Raw genomic sequence first — 10,100 nt, 5'->3', positions numbered from 1 at the left:
GAGATCCCGTGGGGAAATGGGAGTTAAATGTGATTTAACATGAAGAAAACCCCGATGTTTATCACATGACATCGCAGTTAACGTGAAATAACACAAAGTTAAACCGCAGTTAAAGCAGAGAAAACTAGCAGCTTTTTACTTTTGGAACATCCTGAAAGTAAAAAGCTGCCAGTTTTCTCCACTTTAACTGCGGTTTAACTTTGCGTTATTTCGTTTTGGAAGCAATTCAGTGTAGTAAATTCCCCAAATTTGCACGTTTTGGTTAAATTCAAATTGAACTTAAATCGTGTTTAACTCCCATTTTCCCATGGGATCTCTCTAGTGTTATAAAGCTCAACATTCTACATATTGAAATATTGCATTTATACTGCATGAATGGTCCTCCCATATGATAAGTTTATAGGTAACTGCTATATTCTGAATCAAGTTCTTGGTCCTTCTTAGTATTTATTATGCTGACTGGTAATTTCAGATACAGTCTTCCCAGCCATAACTGGAGATGCTAGAGGCTGAAACTGCAAAGAAGGTTGTCTACCATGCTCTACTTTACTGTTACCTCAGTCACAGTGCCTTCCATGAACAGGATCTTGTTCATTATATTTAAAGGATACCCTCTTTGGAATCCACTGAAGATGTATTTTGCCCCAAGTGAGACAGTGTGGCTTTTAACATGAGGATATGATGTTTTACAACAATAGAAATTTAACTACAGGCAGGGACATAGCAAGTGGAGGGGGGTCCGTGGGGTCCGGACCCCCCCTTCCGTTAGATACAATGAATGGCATATGGTGCCGTGCCGCCATGCCCAAGCCCCATTATAATGGTGGCATTTAGTCTGGACCCCCCCCCCCCCTTCCCAAAATCCTGGCTACATCCCTGCTACAGATGGTTTTCTTTTTTTTTCTCTTATTTATTTATTTATTTAGAAATATACACACATTTAAGACAAAAAACATCCTCATAACATCTCACATCTCACCTCCCTGCTACAGATGGTTTTCAAATAAAAAAAAAATCCCTGCAATGTGAGCAAAGCCAGGTTACATCTTTGCTTATTCTAACAAGTAGAAAATGTCTGTAGGCCCCTGGAGCATGTAAATCATGGTTAATGCCTAGAGCACATGTCATGTGCTTTCTCAGGCAAATGTCTACTTCATCAATGCCAAAAAAATGTTTTTTATATTGGCATTTTTGCCCATTTATTGGAATATTGATTATTTATTTATTTATTTATTGGATTTATTTCTCCTGAAATGAAACCAATGACAGCTTATAATAACTAATACCAAAATTCAATAAAAATAATTAAATAACAGTATTATTGAAAAGCCCTGGTTAAAAACAGTTAAAATACATTTAAAACATAATTACTACTTTTATTCATTTTATCTCTTGCAAACTGCCTCGAACCATTACAAAACCATCATCACCACCATCACCCCTCTCTCTCCATCCCTCTCTGGGAGTAGTTTTCCAATCATTTTTAAAAAGGGTTGTGCTTTGCTGTAAGAAAAGATAGGCCCAAGACAGATGGGCCAAAAGGGGTATGGCGGCAGCAATACTAGAGTTCCGGACTGCGCAGCAACCGCAGTTGCTGTAATATTCTTGCTTCGTAGGGATGGATTGTACGGCTCAATATGAATTACAGTTGGCCCTCTATATCCACAGATTCTGCATCCACAGAAACAATAATCCGTGGCTCAAAAATGTTTTTTAAAAAAATCCAAAAAGCAAACATTTGAGTTGTTCACCATTTTATATAAGGGATGCCATTTTACTACCCCATTATATATAATGGGACTTAAGCATCCATAAATTTTGATACCCACAGTGGATCTTGGAAGCAAACCAAAGTGGATACAGAGGGCCCGCTTTTTGTATGCTTACCATACAAAAGATTCCAGGTTCAGTCTCCAGCATTTCCAGGCTGAAAATGGAAGAAACCATGGCAAGCCATTTATAGACACTGTAAACCAATTTTCCCAACCTGACGCTCTTCAGACATTTTGGTCATGATGGCTGGTGCTAATCCAATATATCTGAAGGGCAGCAGGCTGGCAAAGTTTGGGGCAGACAATACTAATTCTTTATTAGTATTAGACTTGGTATAAGGCAGATTCCTGTGCTCCTACAGCAGACAAAGTGAGGACAACTCCTTTAAATCTGGAGTCAGCACCAAGCCTAAGAGGTTTCTTCCAGTGTGCATAATGTATGCATCCATGTTCCATCATATTATAGGCATGATCATATCCTTGCACCAAACATGGCAAATCGGTTAGCATCATGACTGTACTTGGTGTAAAGATGAGGATGCCAGAGCATTCTGCAGGCCATTGGCCATCTTCTTGCAGGTTGGAGAGAAACTTAATTCCCTTCCCTAATGCTTCCTCGGCTGTGCTGGCTTTGGGTAAGTCTGGAAAAAATTTACTCTGCAAAACAAAAAGTGGGAGAGATAAAAAAAACAAAAGTGAGAGAGGTTAGAGGAGCATACAGAAAAGAGAATCCTGAAAGGAGACCTTAAGGTAGAATCTCAGATCAACAGCCCAAATTTGAATGAAAACCAGTCCCAATCCAGCATGGGAAGAATCTTGGATTTGTCCTGACTCAAAAGCTGATCACCATGGGGCTCCTCACCCTGTTTGCCCTTCCAATCAAAAGTGAGGACAGAGAATCTTCCTCTTAACAATAGGGTTGTCCTCATAGCCTTTCCTCACAGTGAGAGGGAGCATAGAGCAGGCAAACATCCAAAACCAAGGCATCAGCTACAGAAGTCTATCCCAAGGTCTTTGCCTGCCCTTCATTCTGCCAATGTGAGAAAATGCATGCTAGATTAAATGTTTTACATTTCATTGCCATATTCAGGACTGCTCCTGCAGTTGGTGCTTATGTTCATGTGCACCTTTCCCTATAGGAGAATGGCAAAAAATAAACAAAGCTAGGTCCCTGCCTACTCCACTGGATGGGACATCTAGTTGTCCTATGATCAAAAAACCTATAATGTCAGGGACTATTGCACCCATGACTTCAGGCCACAACCATTTTGCCTGACACCATCCAGCCCATGCAGGGTTGGAGCAGTGGGGCTTGTCGCTCCCAGCTCCAAGCTGTTATTTGCATTTGCAGGAAAGATTTCATTCATGGGGATTTTCCTCCCAATGAGAATTCAGTTCTTCTTCAATGTAACAGTTGATCTGGAGAATCCCATCACAATGTGACAAGCCCTTTCATGTTTACTATTTTGGTTATTGTCATGTGCAAGAAGTGGTGGAATGGGAAAAGCAAAGTTTACTTTAAAGGCAAGGAACACCTTTTTAATTATAATAAACCACAATTAAGGTATATTAAAAATAACCCAACAAGCTCAAGATGATGCAGTTCTTTGCAAACTGCTGCAGTTTGGCAAAGCTGAATCAATAGAGACTTTTAGGACTGTTCTTAGATTCATCATCAGCTACTTACAGTGTCCAGCCCTAAAGTATATGCTTCAAGTGCACTCTGCTCCCGAGCACATTCTTCACTTTCTGCCACATAGTGCCATTTCTGTTGCCCATCCACAGTATTCAGTCGCCAGCGAGTAAGATCAGTCTCAGGTTCTGTATGATGACTTCCTTTTCTTCTGCGCAGACATCTATGAGTGAACATGGGAGGGGAAATAGTTTGAAATGTGGTGGCTGGCAAATCTTTGGCTTTTATTATGACAGAAAGGGATTATTCTGAAAGCCAGAAGGATTCCGAGTGGTCCTTGCAGGCAGGACAGTCCAGAAAACATAAGCATTATTATAATAATATAATAATATTTGTTTCTTAACCAGCTCTTCCTGTGGATCAAGGCGGGGGACAACAACAATTAACAAATAACATCAGTTAAAACATGTCAGTTAAAACACACATCAGTTTAAAAAGACAAATAAGTTATATACATATCAAAACAACCCACATTTAAAATCCATCATTTAAAATCCATCATTTAAAATCCACATTTTAAAATCATCTGGATAAACCTGCTGGAAGAGATGATGATGATGATGATGATGATGATGATGATGATGATGATAATATGATTTATTTATAGTCCGCCTTTTCACAAGAAATCAAGGCGGGTTACAATAATCTAAAAACCATACAATATAATACAATAAAATATCAACTACCATTAAAACAAGTTCCCCGACCCAATTATAAAAAGACACATAAAGTTAAAAAATTATGATCAGATAAACTACAGTAAATAAAATGAAATATATTAGAAGACAAAGCAGGGCGGAGCAGTCTATATTTGCAGTGCAAACAGGTGTCTTGCTCAGGGAGGTGTGACTAATTATGAAAGACCTGCCAGAAGAGATCCATCTTTACGGCCTTCTTAAAGGCTGCCACAGTGGTAACATGGCGATTGTTCTCTAGCAGGTCATTCCATAGTCTAGGAGCAGCTGTAGAAAAGGTCTTCTGAGTCACAGCAGATACTCTTGATTATTTAGGCTGTAATAAATTATTCCCAGAGGACTGAAGGGGGGGGGGGGGTTATATGGAAGAAGACATTCTCGCAAGTGGTGTGGACCCAGACCATGTAGGGCTTTAAAGGTAATATCTTTAGATTGATCTTTAATGCTCTTTTAAACTCAAACAGCATATTCAGCTGTTGAATCTCTTCCAGCAGTGAGATCTGGGCAGTAAAGAAAGTGGATAAGAAGAAAATCAATTCACTGGAGATGTGGTGCTGGAGAAGAGTGCTGAGTATTCTGTGGACAGCCAAAAGACAAACAAATGGGTCCTAGAACAGATAAAGCCAGAAATCTCCCTGGAAGCCAAGATTATTAAACTGAAGCTGTCAACTTTGCCCACATCATTAAACTCACTGGAAAAGACAATAATGCTTTTAAGGTGATGTAGAAAGAGAGGAAGACTGTATGACGGATGGACTCTATTAGACAGGTCATGGATATGAATTTACAGGAACTAAGCAGAGGAGTGAAGGACAGGGAGTCTTGGAGATGTCTCATCCACAGGGTCACCATGAATCAGGACTGTCATGGAGACGGTTACCAACAATAGCAACAACATCAAACTGCATCTGCTGTCTTCTCAACATTTAGATCAAAAGGTGTTGTGTATAGAAAATGTCCATGAACCCACCCACCCACCCTCCGCTCAATGAAATACCATTGGCTAAGTCTCCATATAGTTGTAGTATAGCTTTTGTGCTCTTACAGTATGCAGAACTTCACATATAAATTTTACAGCATAGTTTGTTTTCTCACTTGCAATCAAAGAACTGCATTCTATTCTGTATTCCATTTTATTCAGCAAGAAAATCCAAAATTGCTGTTGCCTATATCCTTACTCCCAATTTAAGCAGATCGATTCAATTAATAGAATTAACTATGTGTTGACTCATCATTCAAGGACCAACTCAGAGGATCTGCTCAAATTGGGGCTAATCTATAGGATTTACTGTATATACTCATGTATAAATCTAGAGATTTTAGTCCAAAAAAATGACCCCAAAATCCTGGATCGACTTATTCACAGGTCAATGTAAGTTCTGTACTTTAACTCTCATAAAAAAGGGAACAATCCCCTGGTGAAAGGCAAGAGCATAATCTGTCCTGGAAGCACTGATTCCCTTTTATTCTCTCATCCATCCAGCCTTTAGTGTGAGCACAAACAGTTATGTCTGCTGGAATTTTGTAAATTCTTTGGTATTGCTTTCCATTGCTTCATCCTTTAGAATGATCTTTTGTTACATACCCCTAGGTTTTACCTTCAATTTATCTACAGTTTATATCATAATCTATAATTTTGGCCCCAAAACCTGCCCTCGGTTTATAAATAAGATCAACATATAGTTGAGCATACATGGTATGCCTATGTATTTAGTCTTGCTTCTTTTATACTTGAGGTTAATTGCCCTCCCCATGTTATCTTGGACAATCTCTCATTTAGTAAAACACATAATACATATCACTGTGATTCTACCCCCTTGTACTGGTGTTTGTAAACTGTGCATTCAATTTATGCACCCTGAATGACTGCCTGAAGTCGGTAATGGATTAGATGAGGGAAAATAGACTTAAACTGAATCCAAATAAAACGGAGGTACTCGTGATAGGTAATCCCAATCCAGGTATGGAGATAAGTTCGCCAGTTCTACATGGGGTTACACTTCCCCTGAAAGACTGCGTCCACAGCTTGAGGGTGCTCCTGGATTCGTCACTTCAACTGTCTTCCCAGATTTATGCGACAGCCAGGAGTGCCTGCTATCAGCTTTGGCTGATACACCAGTTGTGCCCCTACCTGGAGCAGCAGGACCTAGAAACGGTCGTACATGCTCTAGTAACCTCTCACCTTGATTTCTGCAATGCGCTCTACATGGGGCAATCTTTGTGCCACATCTGGAAGCTCCAATTGATTCAAAAAATGGCAGCCAGACTGGTCGCCGGAAAATCCAAGTTCGACCATATTACACCTATTTTAAAATCACTACATTGGCTGCCTATTAGCTTCCGGACACAGTACAAGGTGTTGGTTATCACCTATAAAGCCCTACATGGCCTGGGTCCAGTCTACTTGAAGGAACACCTCCTCCCATACAATCCTTCCTGTACACTCCAATCCTCTGGGAAAAACCTTTTACAATCTAGAAAGACCAGACTGGCGGTGACCTCTTAGAGGTCCTTTTCTGTCACTTCTCCAAAAACTTGGAATGACCTGACAGAAGAGATTCACCAATTATCCTCACTTGAGGCTTTTAAAAAGGCGACAAAAACCTTTCTTTTCCGGCAGGCCTTCCCCGATTGATAATGTCCAGAACCAATTGAATCCCCCTTTTATTATTTTTCTTACTTGTGATTTGTTTTTAACTTTGATGTATTGTTATGTATTTTTAAACATTTTTTTTACTGTTTAATTTTATAGTTGGGAGGGAGGGTTGGGTCGGGGTTTTGTGGGGCTTGTTGTTTTTATTGTTGTATATTGTATTTTATTTGTTGTTAACCACCTCGATCCTCAATTGGAAGAGGCGGGATATAAATAAATATTTATTATTATTATTATTAAATATTTTATGAATTTTATGGTTTAATTGCATTTTATGAATTTTATGGTTTAATCTGCTTGCTATTGCTATTTGTACTTTTGTTGTATTTTATTTTATTTAGTTGCATTGACTCCAATTCAAGGGAAAAAAGCAGGATATAAATCAAATCAAATTAAAAAAAATACATATTTTTTTTTGGTAGCACCATCATTAATTAACTAATCATGGCTGTAGTCGTGATCTTTTTAAACAAGTCACAGCTAACAGAATAATGGTATTGTCAGATTCAATTACTGGAAGATATTTTCTTCCTGCTGTCTAGCCAAACCAGAAAGTTTATTTCTCTGTAACACTTCAATACATTTTGATAACTCTTCCTGAGTAACTTCTGCCTCTAAATTTCCACTTGAACTTTTTCCTATCTGTTGCTTGAGGGCTAATTATAAGTATGGGCTAAAAATTAAAATTTTATTACTGTCTAGTGTTAATTTCACCTAAACACACCAATATTATTCCAGGCCCACATTATGACTTGTGGGTGGGTGGGTGGGTGTGCTCAATTTAGGAGCTTATTGCATGGACAAAAAACCCGACTGCACACCAACAGGATGCAGCCAGGTTGTGGGATGCAGGTGGGAATTATTGCACATAATTCACTGCCAATTCTGCCGGGCAAGTTTTTTGTCCATGCAATGAGTCCTAGTCAAACCCTAAAGCTCCATAACTTGAGTTGCTTATAAAAACACTTTGACTTTATCTCGGAGGAATTTCCTCATGCCTAATGGATACCAAGCCTGTTCATTACTCCAACACCAATAAGAGCACTTTCTTGCCTCTTTATGCATTGGTACCCCCAAAATTCGTAGCCCAGGCACAAAGTGCAGCCCTCAGGCTTGTATCCCCAAGGGCCATTTTTGTGGACCCCGTGGTTGTTTTTGTGACCACAAGGGCTCCACAGGGGAGGCTGACCATTATGCCCAGAAATCATAGAATCATAGCGTTGGAAGAGACCTCAAAGGCCATCCAGTCCAATCCCCTGCCACACAGGTAGATAAAATCAAAGAACTCCCAACAGATGGCCATCCAGTCTCTATTTAAAAACCTCCAAAGAAAGAGACTCTACCACACTCCAAGGCAGCATATTCCACTGTTAAGATGTGGAAACTCTTTTTCAAGATGAGGTCTGACCAAAGCAGAATAAAGTGGCACTATTACTTCCCTCCATCAAGAACTATGTTCACATTGATTCAGCCGAATCACACTTTCTAGCTGCCACATCACACTACTGAGTCATGTTGATCTCAAATTATCTCTAGAGGGTATAAAGGTCATTTCCACATATTTGGCACTCCCCTGGACACTCTGAGATCAAAATGAAATTTTGCAAAAATTTGGGAAACTTTATTTATTTGTTTGTTTATTTTGGCCTCAAAATGCCCTCTTAGGGCCAAAGAAGGCCTATAAAAATGCCCCCATAGAGAATTTTTGAGAGCAAAAAAGGCTTGGGGTTTTTATGGGGTGGTTTTTTTCCCCTTCGTTTTTTTGTGGGAGTTTTGGGAGCAGGTTGAGGCTTCCGCATCCTTTCAGTATTGCACAGTACCACATTCGGCTTTCATAGCTGAACCCAGTGGATCCAGTTCTTACTTTACATCTCACTAAGGCCTGCTTGGTCACCCTGGGTGCATCTACATTCTCCTAATCATACTAGATAAATTCCACAATTTGTACTTACGTCCCATCAGACATCTTTCTTGGTTGATATTTTGATGGAGAGCTGTATTCTAGTAAAGAGCTGTATTCAAAAGCCTTCCTGAAAGTGTTCTGATGAAACTTCAGATGGTACAAGACTGCCAAGTAAAACAGTGAAAGTTGATCTCAGATGCTGGACTTTATTTCTTGCCTTGGGGCCTCTGCAACCTCTAAAATGATTGAGCCCCTATTGGACTGAACATTTGGGCCAGAAAAACAGGTCTGGCGCTTTTGCAGTCATGGAAAAAGGTGATGTTACAGGTTTGGTTCAGAGTGCTAAAGGTAAAGGTAGTCCCTTGACATGAATACCTACTTGTGACCGACTGTAGGGAGCAATGCTCATCTCCGTTACTAATACGAAGAGCCAGCATTATCCAAGGACTGTTCTAGTGGTCATGTGGCCAGTATACTGCACCGAACGCTGTTACCTTCCCACCGAAGTGGCGCCTATTTACTCACTTGTATTTGCATGCTTTCAAACTGCTAGATTGGCAGAAGCTGGGACTAATGCCAGGAGCTCACCCCATCACGCAGCACTGGAGCCTTGAACTGCCAACCTTCCAATCTTCCAATCGTCAGAACTGGCATCTTAACCACTAAGCCACCACATCGCCTCAGAGTGCTACTACAGTAAATAAAGTTGTAACAATTTTGCAGTAACAGAATAGAAAAGCAAAATCAAAGAATTAATAGTATTTATACAGAAGGCAACTTTCAGGGGTATAGATAAAAGTGTAGAGTATTGAATTCTTGGTATGTGGATATGCTATACATTCCCAAGGCAGACAAAATGGACAACGTCTGCTTAATTTTTCAAAGGAAAATCTAAATTAGTTAAAGAAAGAGCTATATGAAATGACATGATTTTTAATGCAGAACTGGCCAAGGACATGAATGGAACTTTAAATGGCAAAAAATAGGAAGGGTACACTAAAGAGAAAATAGAGAAAAAGCTCAGTACATGCCTAACACCAACAGATTTCTAAAGCACCCCCCACCCACCCACCCACCCGGAAGAGTATCTGAAGGGCCAGAGAGTCAGCAAGGCCCTTCCAATTTTTCAGTAAAGGCTCATGGCATAGGAAGACAGTACTCTTCCAGGACTGTGATTTATTAAAATTAAGAGGCAAGGTAAAGGAGAAAGTAGATGATTTAGCATTAAAGGGGGGAAAGCAATGTTGATGTTTACTTCTTAAAGCTACCTATGGGCTGTGACTAGGAACAGTCTACCTCTCTGTTCATCCTGAACTCCGATTCACTTTGGAAGTAAATGCAATAGCACTGGGCCTCAGGGATCTTTACTAGAATACAAGTAGTT

The 10,100-nt window shown here is 39.8% G+C and overlaps 1 long non-coding RNA gene across 1 annotated transcript; it reads right to left on the bottom strand.

Moving 5' to 3' along the window:
- Window positions 1–2,301: 2,301 nt before the first annotated feature.
- On the bottom strand, window positions 2,302–8,867 carry LOC149316331 (uncharacterized). Its single transcript, XR_016280701.1, has 3 exons — window positions 8,766–8,867; window positions 3,460–3,628; window positions 2,302–2,429 (listed from the first exon to the last, which is right to left on the bottom strand). It is a non-coding gene; the product is annotated as an uncharacterized LOC149316331 (long non-coding RNA).
- Window positions 8,868–10,100: the final 1,233 nt, after the last annotated feature.

The sequence above is a fragment of the Sceloporus occidentalis genome, unplaced genomic scaffold (assembly GCF_023333645.1).
Source record: "Sceloporus occidentalis isolate IW3139 unplaced genomic scaffold, rSceOcc1.0.p SCAF_3, whole genome shotgun sequence".
Lineage (NCBI taxonomy): Eukaryota > Metazoa > Chordata > Lepidosauria > Squamata > Phrynosomatidae > Sceloporus > Sceloporus occidentalis.
The sequence above is the reverse complement of the archived record's forward strand: the minus strand, read 5'-3'. Positions and strand labels throughout refer to the sequence as shown.